This window comes from Sinocyclocheilus rhinocerous, unplaced genomic scaffold (genome assembly GCF_001515625.1).
Source record: "Sinocyclocheilus rhinocerous isolate Xijiao unplaced genomic scaffold, SAMN03320098_v1.1 scaffold3410, whole genome shotgun sequence".
Classification (NCBI taxonomy): Eukaryota; Metazoa; Chordata; class Actinopteri; order Cypriniformes; family Cyprinidae; genus Sinocyclocheilus; species Sinocyclocheilus rhinocerous.
Window position 1 is genome coordinate 125,115 of NW_015654529.1, and position 8,624 is coordinate 133,738.

Below are 8,624 nucleotides of genomic sequence, written 5' to 3' on the forward strand. Positions count from 1 at the left end.
CCTCGCCTGAACTATTTCCTGTTTGTGGATTACCCGTGTGCCTCGCCCTCTGGATTACGTTCGCCGTCGATTGACCCTCGCCTCTCTTTGGATTACCCTTTCGTCTTGCCTGTGCCATACTCGTTGTTGTTGTTGACCATAGCCTGTTTTGACCACGTCTTTGAATAAAGCTTTGCATATGGTTCCGCACGCTGCCTCCGTTCACTCCATAACAAATATACAGTGGTGGCCAAAATTATTTGAACACTAGTATTTTCACCAGCTAAAAATGGTTTTAAGTCAGTTCTTTCTCTGCTGTAGTGTGTCAGTAGGAAATATCAGTTTACATTTCCAAACATTCATTTTGCCATTGATTGTAATAATCCAGTGAGATTTTTGTTTTGCAAAAGTCTGCTTCAAGAAACCTACCTGCAAAGCTACCTGAAAAACTCCGAACAAGTGCACCTATAGGGCAAAAGCTGCTTTAAACGCAAAGGATGGTCACACCAAATGTTGATTTAATTTAGCCAATAGAAGTTAATTGATAAAGAAAATCTATTTATGACATTATTTTTGAGAGCATCCTCATTTTACAGCATTTTTACACAAGTGCCTAAAACTTTCAACAGTACTGCAGCTTTGCAGGTAGGTTTCTTGAAGCATCTTGGAGACGTTGCCACAGTTCTTCTGGATTTAGTCTGTCTCAGTTTGTTCTGTTTCTTCATGTCATTTCATACAGACTGGATGATGATCAGATCAGATATCCGTGTGGAGCACTGGCTGTTGTCAGACTCCTTGTGAAAACAAACATCTCACTCGATTATTACAATGAATGGCAAAATAAATGTTTGGACATGCAAACTGATATATCCTATTAACACTACAGCAAAAGATAGAAATAACTGACTTAAAACCATTTTTTAGCTGGTGAAAACACTAGTGTTCTAATGATTTTGGCCACCACTGTAAATGGACTTATAGGTAAAATATAATGTGTGTAACTGATGAACTTATTCTACAGATGAATGATTTGATGGGCTTCAGGGAGATGTTACGGGTGACTGTAGATGAGTTTTACGAGTTACTGTCCATGGTTGAGCCTTTAATTTCAAAAACAAACACAGTAATGAGGAGAAGCATCAGTGCCAAAGACAGACTGTCAGTGAAGTTGAGGTTTCTGGCCACAGGTAAGTCAATATATATATATATATATATATTAGAGCCCGACCGATATGGGTTTTTTGGGGCCGATACCGATATTAGAGAGAGAAAAAGGCCGATATCGATATATCGCCCGATATTCTTTGTGTATATTATAGCACAGTACCAGTCAAAAGTTTGTACACTTTCCCATTCGTGTGTCCACACATTTGAGTGGTACTATATATAGAATACAGTATATACATAGAATATATACACAAACATATTTTTTGCAATGATCACTCAAATGTGGTGATCAAACACTTATAATGACGTGACAAAGATACGTAATGGAGGCAGGGCATTTAACAATAAACTTTATTATCCAAAATGAGTCTGACATCAGTGCACTGAACAGTAAAGTTGAAGTTTATTCAACTTTAATTCAATTCAATTCCATTCAACTTCATTCCGTTGACGTTTTTCACAGCACATATTCGCCGATACCGATATATCGGCAACAGGCTCATATCGTCCGATAATATCGGCAAAACGATATATCGGTCGGGCTCTAATATATATACTGTATATGTATGTGTGTGTATGTAGAGAGAGAGAGAGATAATCTTAATGTAAAAATCGACCAGATTATTCTGTGTATGAAATGTGCTGTATAAATGAACTAGCCTTGCTTTGCCCATATAAAAATAAATGTTCTTTACTTTTATGCATTTATTCTAGGCGAGTCCTTCAAGTCACTTGGCTTTCAGTTTCGGGTGGGAAGCACAACCATTGGTAGAATTGTAGAAGAAATGTGCAAAGCTCTACACCACACTATGAAGAAGAATTATTTGAAGGTTTGCAAGTATTTGCAAAAAAAGCATATTCATAACAGAAAGCTTGACTTAAGTATTGCCAGATTATATTCACTATATGAAATAAAATGAAATAACACTATTACGCTTCCTTTATGTGTAACACTTTACAATAAGGTTTCAACAATAACGTTTCACCAGTAGTTAACAATATTAGTCAACATGAACTAGCAATGAAAAATACTTCATATACTTTGTATTTGTTAACATTAATGCAGTATGATCTAACATGAAAAAAAACAATTTAATTTTACTAATGTTAACAAAGATTAATAAACACTGTAAAAATGTATTGTTCACTGTTAGTTAATGTTATGCCGAGTTCACACTGCATGATCAGCGTTGTTTTCACACTGCACGACTATCTGGGGCAGGGGCGGTATATATATACCCTCAGCCCCCAATGAGGGTATATATATATATATATATATATATATATATATCCAAATGAAAATGGCAACATGATCATTTTATAAACTATATGCATTCATATGTGCTTTATTTTCACTGGAGGAAACCTCTGGTGTGATGAGGGGTGAACGCAGCGAACACTTAGGCTACAGTAGATGGGGAACCGATTGCTCCCCCATGATATTTTGTAAACTATTTATGACAAAGAACCTATCAATCTATCGATAAACACACATCTTGTCCTCTGTTTATCGCTCTGCGGTCTGCGGATTGAAAAAGAACGCGCTGAAAGATGGAGAGGAGCCGATCGAAGTCTGCCGCCATTTTCATATGAAATTTAAAGGGGACTGAGGCGATCATGAATTCGTGTACAGTTTATGGAGCTAATCGCTACATTTTAGGGGGCCATAGCAGGAAAATGACAACTGCCTTCCCACTATTTTCTTAATTTCTCCCACTCTGTCCTTCTGTTACCCTCATCTACACATCTTGATCCCTTGCTACTTCTCTTCCCTCCCATATTTTCTCTCTCCCTACTAAACTCTCTCTACTTACTACCAAACTATTCTGACTTGGTCTTTGTAAAACAAATGGCTTCAAGAACTGCAAGTGTTGTGATATCCAATTCTGCCTTGCTGTTGGCTGTTCAAAGCCACTACCACTTGTTTTTTCCTCGATGAGTTTTCCGAACTGTGTCCTGAGTGTGGCCATTCTTGTTTGGACATCCTGTACTGTATAAACAATAGCAGAAAACAAATAGCAACGTAAAATTATTCTGACTAGGCTGTCTGTGTTTATTTAGGGTGACCAGATTCTTAAAACTTATACTCGAGAGAAGGGCAGTGTATAATAAACTGTGTATATGTAGTACAGTTAAATAAAACTGCTCTCTCTCTCTCATAACTGCTTAATATTGATACAAGCCATGAATGTTTGCTACACATACAGATTATTTTTCAGCACTGGGAAATCGGGACGTCTGGTTACACTATAGCTAACAATAGACAAAATATCATCTCTGAAGACCCTGTCATGGTATACACTGCATGACACATCATACAGCTCTCGCTGTTCTTGCCAAAGTTCAGCGAGTTTGTCCTCCTTTTCTATCGTCCAAATTTGCCGTGGCGCTGCCATCTTCGTCTTTCTTCTTCTGTAGTTTTCCTCAGCTCCTGATTGGTCAATTTAAGATAGATCGACAAATCGGCTCGTTCAACCGCACACATCTCACGAACGCAAGCCGACAGCTCCCGAAATTTTTAGACATGTTTAAAAATGATCGGAAGCCCATGAGGCGCTCGGCTCGGCTCATAAATCCCTCTCACACGATGCGAGCCACGACCATGTGAGCATCAGCGATTTCCACGCAATTTCTCCCGATGGGGAAAAAATTGTGTATGAGCTCGTACGACAGTAAAAATCGCACCGTGTACGCCCGGCATTAGAGATACCCTTAAGACAAATTACTTAAGGACTTTCATGCAACTGGACAATGAAACTCAACATTTCTGTAAAAATGGTAAGAAAAATGACAGATGAGGTATTTTTGAATTTTGATGAAGAGGTAGATTTTGACAGCGAGACAAGTGAGAGTGATTCTGACGATGAGCTCCCACCCAACCTCCAGACCCTCAAAAAGGGGGGTGATGCTTGTCTCTCCGCCACAACTGGTACCCAGGGAGACACGTCCAATTTAGCAGAGCAGGTAAGCTCTACTTGGACAGCTACCAGCCCCTCCTGGGCCAGCTATCACCTTTGACAGCTCGAAGTCTGGAATGCAAACCCCTCCTGCATCTGCCACTGAGGTCCAGTGTTTCAAGATGTTTTTTACAGCTCTGGTTGGAGAAATTGTGGAGGTACCAAATTGGTACGCCTCAGAACTCCAGGAGAAGATGGCACCAGGAGTGTTAGGAAAGATGGCAAGGTGGGTGCCAACTACTATCAAAGAAATCAAAGTACTCGTTCCTGGTGGCAGTTCTTCTGATGAGAGTTAACAGAAAACCATCTCTCCGGGATTACTGGAGCACCGACCTGTTACTGCAGAACCCTTTCTTCGGAACGCTGTTTTCACAGAAACCCCTTCCACCTGCTCCTCCGTTGTCTGCACTTAACCAGCAGTGCAAGAGCAGGTCACCATGATCCACTGCACAAAATAAGAAGCATATTTACTGGTGTTACCTCCTCCTTTCATTGTGTTTTTGTCCCATATAAAGATCTCTGTGTGGACGAATCACTGATGAAATGGAAAGGCAGGCTGGCCTTCCGTCAGTACATCTCTACGAAAATAAACCAACTTGGAGTGAAGTTTTTCATCTTGTGTGATGTGCCGACCACTATGTGCAAGACATCTACTACTGACATCTGCCACTATGAGGGGTTAGGCATATCTGGTTCGGTTGTAATGACCTTACTTGCACCTTATCTGGGAAAGGGCAACGTCCTCTATGTGGACAACTGTGTCACTGCAGTCCATCGCTCTTCTAGCACCTCCTCTCTCATGGCACAGGGGCCTATGTTACTATTGGCGCTTTTCCACTGCACGGTACGGCTCGGTACGGTTCACTTTTTGGGGGTTTTCCACTGGGTACAGTACCTGGTACCTGGTACTTTTTTTAGTACCACCTCGGTTGGGGTTCCAAGTGAACCGTACCGTTACCAAAACATGACGTGTAAACTCTGCTGATCACGGATTGGCCGGAGAGAATCATCACTACCTGCGTCACTGAACTTGCGACACAAACACAACAGAACCGCTAGATTTAAATCAGCACAGCCAGTGAAGGATCGAATGCAACTGTTTTGAACGAGCGCACCTTTTTTTAACAACCAAAAAGTTTTGTTGTCTGTTGCGGAAGAACAGACGTTCCTCTTGTTGATAGCAGAGGAGCGGATCGCTTGATGGGGCGACGCAGAATTAAAAAGTTTTTCAGGAGTCGTGGCAGTAGAGGCGGCGCAACTATAACGACATGTGAATAATCCCGCCCACTCTAAAGCGGTACTGAACTGCAGTGACGCAAACCGTGCTGAGCCGAGCCGAACCGTGCCGTGCCGTACTGAGCCGTACCGAGCCGAGTCGTACCACGCAGTGGAAAAGCGCCAATAGTAAAAGCGCCATATGTGAGCCAACAGGACAGGAATGCCAGTTTTCACTGGAAAAATGACGAAAAGGCAAGTTCAATGCAGACAGAACGGAACACAGTTGGTGGTAAAATGGCACGATAAGAGAGATTTTCTTATGCTTACCACAGTACACTCCTCCATGATGTCAGCCACAGGGAAAGTTGATCATGTCACTGATGAGAGTAAGGTCAAGCCTCACTGTGTCCTTGAATACAACAAAAAGACGGGGGCAGTCGACAGGGCTGACATGGTAAAAGGCTCTCTTGAGTGTGCCAGGAAAACAAGAAAGTGGTACAAGAAGATCTTCTTTTATCTGCTTGACACTGCTGTGCTGAACTGCCACATTGTTCACCGACAACTGTCAGGTTAGAAATTTACACAGCCATCCAAAATAACCGCAACTTATATTTCATGCACTTTACAAGTGTTGTGTTCACAATAAAATGGCCCTTTACTTACACTCGACATTCTTTCCATTGTGTGCTACTCCGTGTTTTGAGGAGTACCACACTCTAAAACAATTACTGAAAAAAACGACAACAACACACAAATCAGCTATAATAATGCATGTAAATAATTATAATTCTCAATTTTTTAAATGATTTCAAAGGAAAATTATTTTAGTCAGTCATTCCTGTAAAAATATTTGCACTGATATTGTTTTTAGTACATCTGTAAACAATTTGTAATTTATCAATCATTTCAATTACCTTTATACATTTTTATACATCAGATTTATGTCATACAAATAGTTTTCTGCTCCCTATGATAATAGTTGACATTAATAAACATGGTCACAATTTCATGCATTGTGCATTTCTCTTTATAATGCATTTGTAATACATATGAATATAATATATTATGCTTGTTACTAACAAAGCAAAGCAACCCCACAGCATATATTTGTCATCATATACACTCTTTCCCTTTATGTGGATGCATTTGTGCAGCTTGGTGAATAAGTAAAAGATGTGTTATGCTTCATGCTACTTTCAACAACAACCCAACTCTAACTTTAGCGGATAATACAAAACAAACTTCAAACTGTGCACACAAAATAAATAAACAGATGACGTCCACAGCAATTTGTCGGTCAGATTCGCCAAAATAGTACAAAAGCACACCATAATATTACGTTTCGAACAACAAATCTGATGTCGGTGAATTACAATTACGTACATTTTATTGTCCATGCACGTCTACAAATAATTTGGGCAGATTCTAAACTTAAAATAAACTTAAACATTTACTCACCAACTAAGTCGTCCTCGTGTCGGAAAGCTGCCATGTGCTCATGTAAAGCGAACAAAGTAATATTGGAATAAAACGGCTGTATTAAGTGTTGATTGATGTGTTTATTACAGTTTATAGATGTTTGCAATAAATTTTGTGAGGAGCGTCACGTGACACGCTCACTGCATATTCCACGGAATATTTAATTTTTAGAATTATTTGATAGCGATTTGAAATAGCGGTAAAAAAAAAAAACTAAATTTGGAATTTACGTGTGAAAAGATTAACCCTTGCATCCTCTGGCTATGATCAGACTGGTGAGTCTGTGAAAGTGAAATCCCGACTGAACGGTGTTACCGTGCGTTCACAACGCCGCCGGCGAGAACATCAAAGTGGCCAGAAGTCATTCATTTTCAATGTGAGCCGACTTAACCATGAACACAAAAGCCACACCACGCAAATGGCTTTTAATTGGTTTATTTCGTTAGCAAACATGTGAAAGTAAGAAATTGATTGATGGAAAGAACTTAATTATAGTTACATTTAAAATATTTCATGAGGTTAGCTTATACCTTACTTGTGGTCAGTCTGCACAAGATCAACATGCTTGTTTGCTTTGCGGCCCCTTTAAATACAAGACAAGCATTCAATCGTCAGAGCGTCCACGAATCTTTCTTATGTAACAGCGTTATTGGAAGGGCTGATGGAGCGAATTTTGATGCTCTCACCGGCGGAGGTGTGAATGCATCAAAATTCGTTCGTTTGCATTAGAAGCAAACAATTGAAGAGTAAGAGAATAGAATATAATATTCAAATATCCAGATTAAAACGGAACTAAACTAATACATATCTCAGTGTAAATTTTAGAATAATTAGAAACTGAAGTCAGACCTCGACTGTAAGTTGCTTTGACAAAAGTGTCTGTAAATGTAGGTTAAGCTGTGCTAGAATCAAATTGAAACTAAATCAAATAAAGTGAACTGTAAAAAAGCGCAAATAAAAGACCTACATTCAGTGTCACCTACACCATTGCATTTTGTCCTTGGACCAATGGGTGGTCTTTACAGTAACATCTAATGCTATCAGACTTTACCATAAAGCAACTGTGATATATTTATACATTCCAGGTGTGCATTGAACTCTACAGAGGTGTACATTTTAACACTTGTGTAGGAAGGTAACATTTTGATTGTGGGTATAGTTGCATAAAATGCTTAGACTAGTCTTAGCAATCAAATTTTTTCTTTAAAAACGGTCATCAATTTTTAAAGCCGGTTACATAAAAACATAGATTGTTTTCCATTTTGAATCCGAAAAAATAAGACTCATTACCCCTTGGTTAACTGCTACTTGGTCAGACTAGTTCTTAAGACACAGTCATAAAATAGTGGCCAAGTTTACGCAACTTATTCCAGCTGTCAGATGTACAAACAGATGTACAAACCTTCACAGTGTTAAAAAGTGTTGAGTTGCTGTCACACACACCCATACAAAAGGTTACCCAAACATATTCACAGCAGTTCATCCTGCACACAAACACACATTAAGAGACCTTTACTTCCCTAAAACATTAATTTCTACTGAAGAATAATTTTGCTCAAAAACATCTTACTCCACTTCCCTTCACCTATAGTTGCTGACTTTTCAGACCCCTTTAAAAAAATTTTTTCTGCTCTCCCTGTTGAAAAAAACAGCATATGCTGGTTAGGTATGTTTTGAAGCTGGGATGCTGGTTTAAGCTGGTCCTTTGCTGGTTTATGCTGGTCCTTAGCTGGTCATGTGCTGGTCCTAAACTGGTCCGACCAGCTTAAGACCAGCACATGACCAGCATAAACCAGCAAAAGGACCAGCATAAACCAGCAAAAG